This window comes from Lactuca virosa, chromosome 1, assembly GCF_052849685.1.
Source record: "Lactuca virosa cultivar CGN04683 chromosome 1, Lactuca_virosa_CGN04683_v6, whole genome shotgun sequence".
Classification (NCBI taxonomy): domain Eukaryota; kingdom Viridiplantae; phylum Streptophyta; class Magnoliopsida; order Asterales; family Asteraceae; genus Lactuca; species Lactuca virosa.
In genome coordinates, this window is record NC_136426.1 from 210173763 (window position 1) to 210184718 (window position 10956).

The window sequence follows — 10956 nt, forward strand, 5'->3', positions numbered from 1 at the left end:
CTATATCCGAAGCATATGGGATACGATTCATAATGTCTCACATAAAGACATGATACTTTATCAGTCTCTTGCTACAATATTTCCATATATAGAATTTCCTTATGTTGAATCATTTCAACATAACGCTCACATATGTTCATGACTAAATTAAAATTTCAATCTAAGCTTTTAGATTCAAAATGAAGTACAGGTATCTTCTCCATATATCATTCTATAACAAACAATATCCAAACTTACAACTTTGCAAATTTGTAACCTTGTTTCCTATAAATAGTATTACAACCTTGCAATACTTAGTATAATAATTACGCTCCAACTAGCTTAACAATTATACTCTTTACAGCATAACAATTTTTCCTAATTTAGCACAACCCTTATGCTCCCACTACCTTTGACATGTACCCAGAAATCAGCTAGACTTTTAGAAATCAATACTTATTGACTTTCATACCGAAGTTCAGATTTTTGGTATGTGATGCTTCGATAATTCCTTGCCCAGACTTCTCAAGCTCATACACCTTTCAGATTAAATTGCAGAAGTGCGTGTTTAAAACTTTCAGAACTTAAAACAATAAGTCCCGAATGCTTATACTAATTGCCAATTTCTCACAATTCGAACTATGAAAAGGGATGTCGTAATCATACTCGAATTTGAGAATGCAATTATTACAAATGCTAACTCTAATCCTCTAAAATCTACTTAGTGAAAGTGTTTCCTCACAATCATTTTCATGAATTGAAGAGATACCTTTGGCCACTTAGATTTTACGGTGTATGTGTTCCTATCCATATAAACTTGTCATGTCCAACCACTATCATAAGACAAGGTTTATGACAAATCCAAATTCATATGGACTGAACTTGTTTAATCTTAATTTCTTGCCATCTGGTAGCACAAGAGGTCCTACCATTGATTCCAAGTTATTGAGTAGCTCACTCCCACATATCAATGTAATTTCCATTGATTAAGGTGCTTTACCTTATGCAAACAATTGAGAACTCATAGAACTCAAACGCATAGTCAAACCAAGTGGAACAGGCATAGAATTGAAACAAGAATATGTCAACACGATAGGTTATAAACCTCAAGTCGTGTGCTAGTGATAAACAATAGATTTATTCTTGATTAGTTCTTGAACCTTTCAGGATCATTAAGACTCCCACTGACCTCTTGACATATAAGATTCTCTGTCAAGAACCATTGCTTGACAACTATATATTCAAGAGTTAGTGTGAGACCTTATCAAGACAACACTTCATGTAATTGGTCTTAGTTGATCTTTATTTTATCCAAAACATCACAACTACCAATTTCAAATGTGCAAGAATAAGAAAATTTTCTACTCCACATTTTATGAGGCATTACAAACCTACTTAAGATATGTCACTCAATGTACAATCTTGAAGTATGACTATAAGACTTGATTCTGGAACGAAGTATGATTCACCTATTTGATTTAACCATTTCAACAATACTCGATTCCTCTTCTTAGTCATACAAGTGCACTAAGGTGTCCTTAGAGGATCAATTGTGACATAGTTCCATAATCAATAGGATGATCATAAAACATGATACTAAGGTACTCTCCTTTCCTTTCAGATTGGAGAAACCTTTTATCTTTCTGCCTAATTTGATTCTTCTTAGTCGTTCTGCTATACATTGAATCCTTTTCAAAGTATCAGAATTATACTTAATCTTGTAAGCACAATCATATTTACCGAACCATTAGTAAATCATGGCGAATTGCCTTTATCATTCTTTGTGGTGGATCTGACCAATGCACATCAATGTGTACTAGATCCTTTGGTCTTTCACTTGACTTACATACTTATGTGACCAAGGAATTAATCCCAATTTTCCCAAGTACCAACATTTTCATACATCACATGATTTAAATCATAGGATTCTAAGTTTCTATCCAATTGAAACTTGGGCGATGAGAATCTTTCCTTACTTAGAAAATTATGACACTACCACAATTGATGCAATTAAGAATCAAACATCTTTCAACATTGATACTAATGGAAACATATAAAGAACAATTTTCACAAATGCCATTGCAAGGAAAATTAAAATAAGATAAAAAAACAAAGTTTCTTTATTTATAAAAAGTGCGGAAAACTTGTCCTTACAATGCAAACACAATTGAAAACTATGTTGCTAAATATATTCCTAAGCAATCTATCATAACTCCTAAGCAGCAGCTCAAACATCTGATCATCGAACCATGCTATCGAAATCCATCTCTTCGCGATCAGAATCAGCTCACTCTTCTTTTCAAGCTTCCTTTCTTTTCTTCGATTCTACAAAACATCAAAATGAAATCGTATCACATCATGTATTAAGAATGTATATGAAACACTCGTCAAAATAGGTCAATAACAATCACATGTGATTATACCAATCATGTAATGTGATTTTGTTAAACTAGTAATGTGATAAACTTACTATGTAGTTCAACATAAATTCTAATACAAATATGAACTTTCATACATACTTTATAGTATAAATCGAAGTATATGTCCATACGATTCCAAAAATATATAAAACGGCTAAATCTGACATCGCGTGAACAAGTTATGATAAACTCTAACACTATAAAATCTCTATAACAAGAGGAATTTATTATAGGCTTAGAATTAGCTATAGGAATCTAACATAAAGTTGTAGTACTCGGATTTACTTACGCGTGGATATAAAGAACGTCAAAAACGGAGTTCGTATGCAAAAGTTATGACCTTGCAAAGTTACAGTTGTCTGAGAGCATGACACGTGTCAGAAACCCTAATCTGACTGGGCTCACGACGTGAGTATCAAAACTCACGACGTGAGGAGTCAAAATGCCACATTTCGAAGCTAGGAGTCTACGGAACGATAAACCAAAAGCTCACGACGTGAGCAAGGATTTCTCACGACGTGAGGACGCTGCAGTACACTAATCGAGCCTAGAAAACACTTGGGAAGGCTACGGGATGACTCTTGACATAGCTCACGACGTGAGCCTATCATTCTCACGTCGTGAGGGCCAAAAATCAGCCTATAAATAGAGGCTTCGACCCTTTCATTCCTTACACCATTTCTCTTCTTTCTCTCTCGTTTCCGAAGGTCGTTTCCCTTCCCAAGCCTGACAACGACGTGCCTCCGACCGTTTAGATTCTATAGATCATGCTACTAGGGTGAGTTTCACTGCTCCACTTTTAAATGTTTTTGGGGGAAAACACATGCTAAATATTGTATTTAAGTTAATATTATGTCTATATGATAGTATGTTCGTATCAACATAGATAGTTATATTAACCGGGATATAGTTGTTTTGAATCTGATATTTTGAAAACATACAACTATCGTAAACTTGTTAGCATAATATTATACTAATGTAGAGCCTGAGTTATACTTGGGAGTTCTATATATTTGTTATGTGCGATATAGTTCCAGAGTTATACTTGGAAGTTCTATATGTTAATTGATAAGTATGTTGTTATTGTTGGTTTTATGTTAAGATAAAACCTGGTATGTTATATGTTGTTATTGTTAGTTTTATGTCAAGATAAAACTTGGTATGTTATATATTGTTGGTTTTATGTTAAGATAAAACCGGGTTTTACCTCAAGTTATAGCTATTGTACTGCCTAAAGTATTATGAACTTAGGAGTAATGTTTAAAAGCATAGTCTAGTAACTTAGGGTTTTAGACACGAATATGCTTTGTTGTTAGATTTATAGGAAGCCGACAAAGTCTACATGAGCTACCTCATTCATCAACTAAGATTGGGAATCTTAGTGGAAATCCTCTGACATGTAACCGTTAATCCCGTGTGTGCGAGGAAGTTGTGTATGGATCTATGTGGGTTAACGCCCCATCCGTGGTTGTTGGCTACAACCTAATTGGTTTTACGGTGGACTATAGATCTATGTAGGTTGACGACCCCACCCGTGGTTGCTAGCTATAACCCAACAGTCTGCGGGTGATGAACTTTCCTATTGATTGTTATGGACCCGACGTCGATGAAGCGTACGGGGGAAGTATTTACCTTGGTGGAATCCTTTATGGCGCCAATGTCGGTTTTATTGTGGCACCAATGGAGGAACCATTGGTGGGATATCTTTTAATCAGAGGTTTGTATGTCTAACAGCGGTTACGGACTCATGGTAGCACAACTTTAGAAGCATTATACTTTGTCGATATACAAGTATGAATGTTAAGTATAAGTTTCCCAAAGACTTATACTCTAATTACAAGGAACTTGTACGTATACTACTTGCTCATTAAGTAGACAATTATACCTAGCACACTTACTCGTATAGAATTGAAATAGATTTATACGTAGCAGTTTTACTCGTATAGAATTGAAATAGATTTATACGTAGCGGTTTTACTCGTATAGAATTGAAATAAGATTTATACGTAACAACCTTAGTTTGTATGGGATTACAATCATTTATTCATAATATGTGAAACTTATAGGTATAACACTTATTTAATAAGTAAACCATTATACCTAATATATATATATATTAAATGTTGGAGAGTCCAAATGATACTTTCAAAACTATACTTTTGAACTTGAGAAAAAGCGTTATTTTATATGGAGTCAAAACCTGTGAACTCACAAACTTTATGTTGACGTATTTTAAAATGCATGTGTTTTCAGGAAGTTGATAACTATGATACAAGAAATGACGTTACACTGCCCGGTGTTTCCGCCGACGGCCGGGGTGTGACAGTATAAATAGGAACTTAATAGAGTTAGATAATAGATTTACCTGAATTAGAGTCATACACTTTGACTTTACCATCCTTGCGATCCTTCAGGTAGATATGGCAGCTTCGCAACCAATGCCCCTTCTCTTGGAAATAGAAACAAACAGACTCTTTTGGAATGGTACATGGGACTATCTCATATTCAGCCTTTCTCTTTACCATCCGGTCAATGTCCGTGGGAGTTTGGGAAGTAGATATTCCAATCAAATTTGTTTTACCAGTGCGCCTAATCATTGCTAATTCAGCAGCAACAAGCAAATAAGTTAGATCAATAAGGGTCACGTCGTGGTCCGTCATATAGTAGTCCTTAATGGATCTGCTATATGACTCAGGAATTCATTGAAGAACGAAGTCAACAGCCAGCTTCCTAGAGACATCGACACCCAACATTCCCAGCCTGTCAATATGCAACTTCATCTCCAAGACGTGAGCACATACAGACTTTCCATCTTTGTGTTTGTTTGCCAATAAGGCTTGAGTGACCTTGAACTTTTCAAGTCTAAGAACACGTGTGTCAGGGAGAACTATTGGAGGAGGTGGAGGGAGTGAAGTATGATTTCCATTTCCACGATCCAAACGTGGAACATCATTTTCATGGGAAAAACTTTTTCCAAAAGATTCGGGAAGACCATAGTTTTCAGAATTAGACATCTACAAGGGGAGAAAGTCAAGTGATTTGATTTAATCCTTAATATAACACCTAAATGAAATATTAAGGCTAGGACCCAACACAATAATTTACAATTCGGAAGAGGGATGCCGTAATCCAATTGCAAACTATTTGTTGGTAGGTAAATGACGATTTACCAATTTCCACCATGAAAAACGAAAATGAACATTAGGTTTTAAATGAATTGAAATTCCTAGATTCTTTGAGATTCAATGGCATGTTTAATCTCGATTATGCCCTTCAAGTTTGTGACTGGGATACCAAGGGTCACAAACAAGCTGTGAATAACCATGCAAATTAGCTTGGTACTCTCGAAGACATCTATCACCTAATCAATGTGTCGGTTAACCACACAAGCTCCATTAATCTATGATAATCTACGAGCTAACCATTTCCATCCTTCATTAGTCCCATATTAGTGTGCCGGTTAACCACACACGCTCCACTAACGACCAACAAGTTGCAATGTGTAGTTTCATGGATTAGCACCAAATTCACATTTTTCCTAAAGTAACTAAGATTGGGAATTTGTAAGACATTTAGTTACTTAGTATTTTCATTATATTTTTAATGAGAATGTCCTATCCTACCCGTTCGGTTAACGACCCTCCACTAGTCAAGAGTGCGGTGGGTAAGAAATGAATACCTAATGGCAGTCATTTTATAGGCAACTTCCTTTCACACCCCTTATAGACCATCGTCGTGAATGAGGCCTACTAACGGTAAGACTGACTTTTAACTTATACATATATAATATATTAGACTTTTAATTTTATATAGTATAAGGGTGTATTTTATACATTTAATGATGGCAACTAAACATGAGGGTTGCACTCTTTGCGGGACTTAACCCAACACCTTACGGCACGAGCTGTCGACAGCCATGCACCACATGTGTCCGTGTTCCCGAAGGCACCCCTCTCTTTCAAGAGGATTCGCGGCATGTCAAGCCCTAGTAAGGTTCTTCGCTTTGCATCGAATTAAACCACATGCTCCACCGCTTGTGCGGGCCCCCGTCAATTCCTTTGAGTTTCATTCTTGTGAACATACTCCCCATGCGGGATACTTAACGCGTTAGCTATAGCACTGCACGGGTCGATACACACAGCGCCTATCCACTAATCGTTGTTTCCAGATACGGTTTCCGGTTGACATCTCTTCTAATTCGTCGATACGAGAAGCAAATTGTTGTGTGGAGGAATCAATATCTCAACATAAGCCAAGAGGCAGATCTTGTGCCACTCCACCTGGTCGTATGAAACTGGCATGCATCCTGGCTCCCGAGACTCTTTCATTGAATGCCAACAATTTTTCCCGCTCCTCAAAAGCCCACAGGAACGGAGTGGATGTGTACTAGGTGGTTTAATCTATTAATAAAATAGACTTTGAATTTAATTAAGTTTAAACCATATTATTATGGATTTATTAATTCTCTCTTTTAATTAGACATTTAATTAATTTAATAAACTCCATAAGAGTGTAATTTGAACTATTCAAAAAACATCAAGGTTCTAAATATAAAATTCAAAATTAAAACTATTCAATTAATTTTTCTAAGTTACGAAACCAAGAGTTGCACCTTTTTAAAACTTTCAATTACTAGAGTTCTAGAATTTAATGAGACTTTTCAAATTTCAAAACTTGAGGGCAAGTTTTGAAACTCTTCAAAACCTTTTGCTTCCAAAACTTGATGACAAGTTTTGTAACTCCCTTTAAAACATTTAGATAAAATTTAAACTAATAAAATAATCATATTTTTTTTATCATTTACCAATTTGATCTAATTCAATTTCATATAGCAAGATGATTCAAATTTCACAAATAATTAGTTTTTCACAAAATCAAGTAATTATCTTAAAATTGACTGTCGTCATTAAACTGAATGAGGATAATCATTACCTTATCAATAAAATCGAATTTTATGAGCCAAAACAGTTTGTGGTAATGATCCTAATCCATTTCTGGCCAAAAAACCCGAAAATCTGCAAACAGAAGATCCAACTCGTCGAGTCAGGCAATGGACTCATCGAGTTCATCATCATACGACTCAACTCGTCGAGTCCACTCATGGGACTCATCGAGTCCAACAGACAGAATGTAGAATTGCAGTTTTTTCAACTTTGAACAATTAACAAAAGCATCTATATAACAGAAAACACACATGGCTCTGATACCACTGTTGGATTTTATGTACTATAACACTCCTATGGTGCACATACAACCCTAATGCCTTGGATCTAAGTTTTCTCTAATTATACATGCAATTTCATTTTATCCAACGCATGAAGCCTAACTAGCATACAACATTGATATTTGAAACATAAAATAAAAAACTAGTTAGATGATTACCTCTTTGTTGTAGCTTGTAGAACTTGGCCTTATAAGAGCTTAGCACCTCAAGTGTGATGCCTCAAACAAGTCAAAAACACCAAGAACAATTAGAGGAATATGAGAGAGATTTTGGAGACATCAAAATCGGCTAGCTTCTTCTTAGAATACATAGGGCTGATTTTAGCAAGCTAGGGGTTCAATTTATAGTTTGGAATCCTTAGGGTTTCATACGTAAAACCCTAAAACCTTTGGTAATCCAATGATCCATATGATAGGCCCTTTGGATTAACTCTTCATGGACTTCCACATATAATTATCCCAAAGTTAATCAACTTGGATCATTAGCCCAAACTATAAATATTATTGATTTACCTAATCAGTCCCTGTAAATTTAATCAGTCTCTTTTGATCACTAAATTAATTCCAAATTAATTCTTGACCAATAGTAATTAAATAATACGATTTCTCAATTAATATATTATTCTAATAATATATTAATAAATTACAGATAACCTCTTTCTCAAATATCCATCCTATCAAATTGTTCTGGTGAAGGCAACCTGAAATGGACCATGCTACTATCGGGTCAAGTACATACCAATTATAGTTATGGGATTAGACACCTAATCCAACAAGAGCAGCATGAGGAGCATCTCCGCGAGCTTCTGGGAGTTTTGAGATGAGAGCAGCTTTATGCGAAGTTCTCGAAATGTGAGTTTTGGTTGCGAGAGGTTTAGTTCCTTGGACATCTCGTTAACTAGGATGGGATTTTGGTCGATCCGGCCAAAATCGAGGCGGTGATGCAGTGGGAGGTCCTGAAATCTCCTTCAGACATCAGGAGTTTCTTAGAGTTGGCAGGGTACTATCGGAGATTTATTCAGGATTTCTCCAAGATTGTGGTACCCCTCACTCGTCTGACGAGGAAGGGGGTGGAGTTCTGGTGGGGCCCTGAGCATCAGACGAAATTTGAGTCCCTTTGGCAGAGACTTTGCGAGGCACCGGAGTTGACCCTACCTGAGGGTATAGAGGATTTTGTAGTTTTCTGTGATGCATCCATCACGGGATTGGGGGCAGTTCTCATGCAGAGAGGACGGGTGATAGCTTACGCTTCGTGGCAGCTGAAGCCGCATGAGGCGAGATATCCCACGCATGATCTTGAGTTGGGAGCGGTGGTGTTCACCCTCAAGATCTGGAGGCATTACCTATAAGGGGTCTGTTGTACCATCTACGCGGATCACAAGAGTCTGAGACACATTATGGATCAGTCGAACCTGAACATGATACATCGCAGGTGGCTGGATATAGTCAAGGATTATGATTGCGAGAGCCTTTACCATCCGGGTAAAGCGAATGTGGTAGCAGATTCCCTGAGCTGCAAGTCGGCTGAACCTTCTGTTCCGGTGGCATGTATGAGGATATCTGTAGATTCTCTGCTGGTCATTTTGATTAGAGAGGCTCAGGCTGAGGGAGTGCGGGAGGAAAATTGGAAGATTGAGAGGATCAGGGGCGAGATCACCAGATTTGTTCAGGACAGTCGTGGTTTGTTGACCCGTTGTGGTCGGGTATGGATTCATGTGTCTGTTGGGGTCAGATAGATTGTATTGGAGGAGGCTAATAAGTAGTGCTTCTCTATTCACCTGGGGGCCACCAAGATGTACCGGGATCTGAGACTGAGTTACTGGTGGCCGTGCATGAAGAGAGAAATCACTTGGTACGCCGAGAGGTGCTTGACCTGTAGGATGGTCAACGCCGAGCATCAGAAGCCGCATGGCAAACTGCAGCCTCTGGAGGTTCCCACGGGAAATAGGAGCAGATCATGATGGATTTCATCACCAAGTTGCCAAGAACGGAAAAGGGTTTCGATGCTATTTGAGTCATCGTGGACCGATTGACCAAGAGTGCCCATTTTCTGGCAATTCGGGAGAGCTCATCGACCGAGAAATTGGCCGATGTATATATTCGCGAGATCGTTTCTCGCCATGGGGTTCCATTCACTATTGTTTTATACCGTGATGTTTAGTTTAGCAGAAGTTCCATGAGGAGCTGGGTACGAGGCTGCATTTCAACATAGCTTATCATCCGCAGACCGACGACCAGAGTGAGCGGACCATTCAGACTCTCGAGGACATGCTGCGAGCATGTTTCATTGATTTTGGTGGGAGTTAGGACACTTACCTACCCCATGTAGAGTTCTCCTACAACAACAACTTTCACTCCAGCATTGGTGCCCCACCTTTTGAGATGTTGTACGGGCGGAGATGTCGTACCCCAGTCTGTTAGGGCGAGGTTGGTCACAGGGTGATAGGTTGGACTGAGGTGGTCTTGCAGACTACCAAGATGATTCAGCAGATCAGGCAGAGCTTGCAGACTGCTTAGAGTCGGCAGAAGATTTACGCCGACCGGCGCCGATCTGAGTTGGAGTTTCAGGTCGGTGACATGGTGTTACTGAAGGTCTCACCCTGGAAGGGTGTGATCCGCTTCAAGAAGAGGGGAAATTTGGGTCATCGATACTTTGGGCCACTTCAGATTATTTCCAGGGTTGGCAAGGTGATGTATAGATTGGATCTTCCGGAGGAGCTCAGTCAAATCCATAGCACATACCACGTTTCGCAGTTGCAAAAGTGTGTATTGGATGAGGATGCGGTTGTGTCATTGGATGATATTCATATCGATGAGCGCCTGAACTACGTTGAGAGGTCGATGGCTGTTCGGGAGAGGAAGGCAAAGATTCTACGTAACAAGGAGATACATTTGGTAAAGGTACAGTGGCAGCATCGGAGGGGATCCGAGTGGAGTTAGGAGCCGGATGCCGAGATGCGGGAGCATTATTCGGATTTGTTCATCGCATAAGGCTTTGAGGACGAAGCTGATGGGTTTCAAGCAATACATCAATCCTATGGTGTACATGCAAACCCTAATAGCTTTGTATCTAGTTTGTCTAATGAACATGAAATTGATAATCCAAAGCCATAAATCCTAGATCTAATAAACTATAACTGAAATTAGGGTTTAGATCTTACCTTTGATTGTTATATAGCAATAACAATCAATCCTTGGCTTCAGAAAGCTTAGTGCCTCAAGTGTTGCACCTCTAATGGAGTCACAAACACCACTAAGCAACTTGGATGAAGAGGGAGGAGAGAGGAGGCATCAAAAACGGTTGGAAACCCTAAAGGATTAGTTCACCACGTTT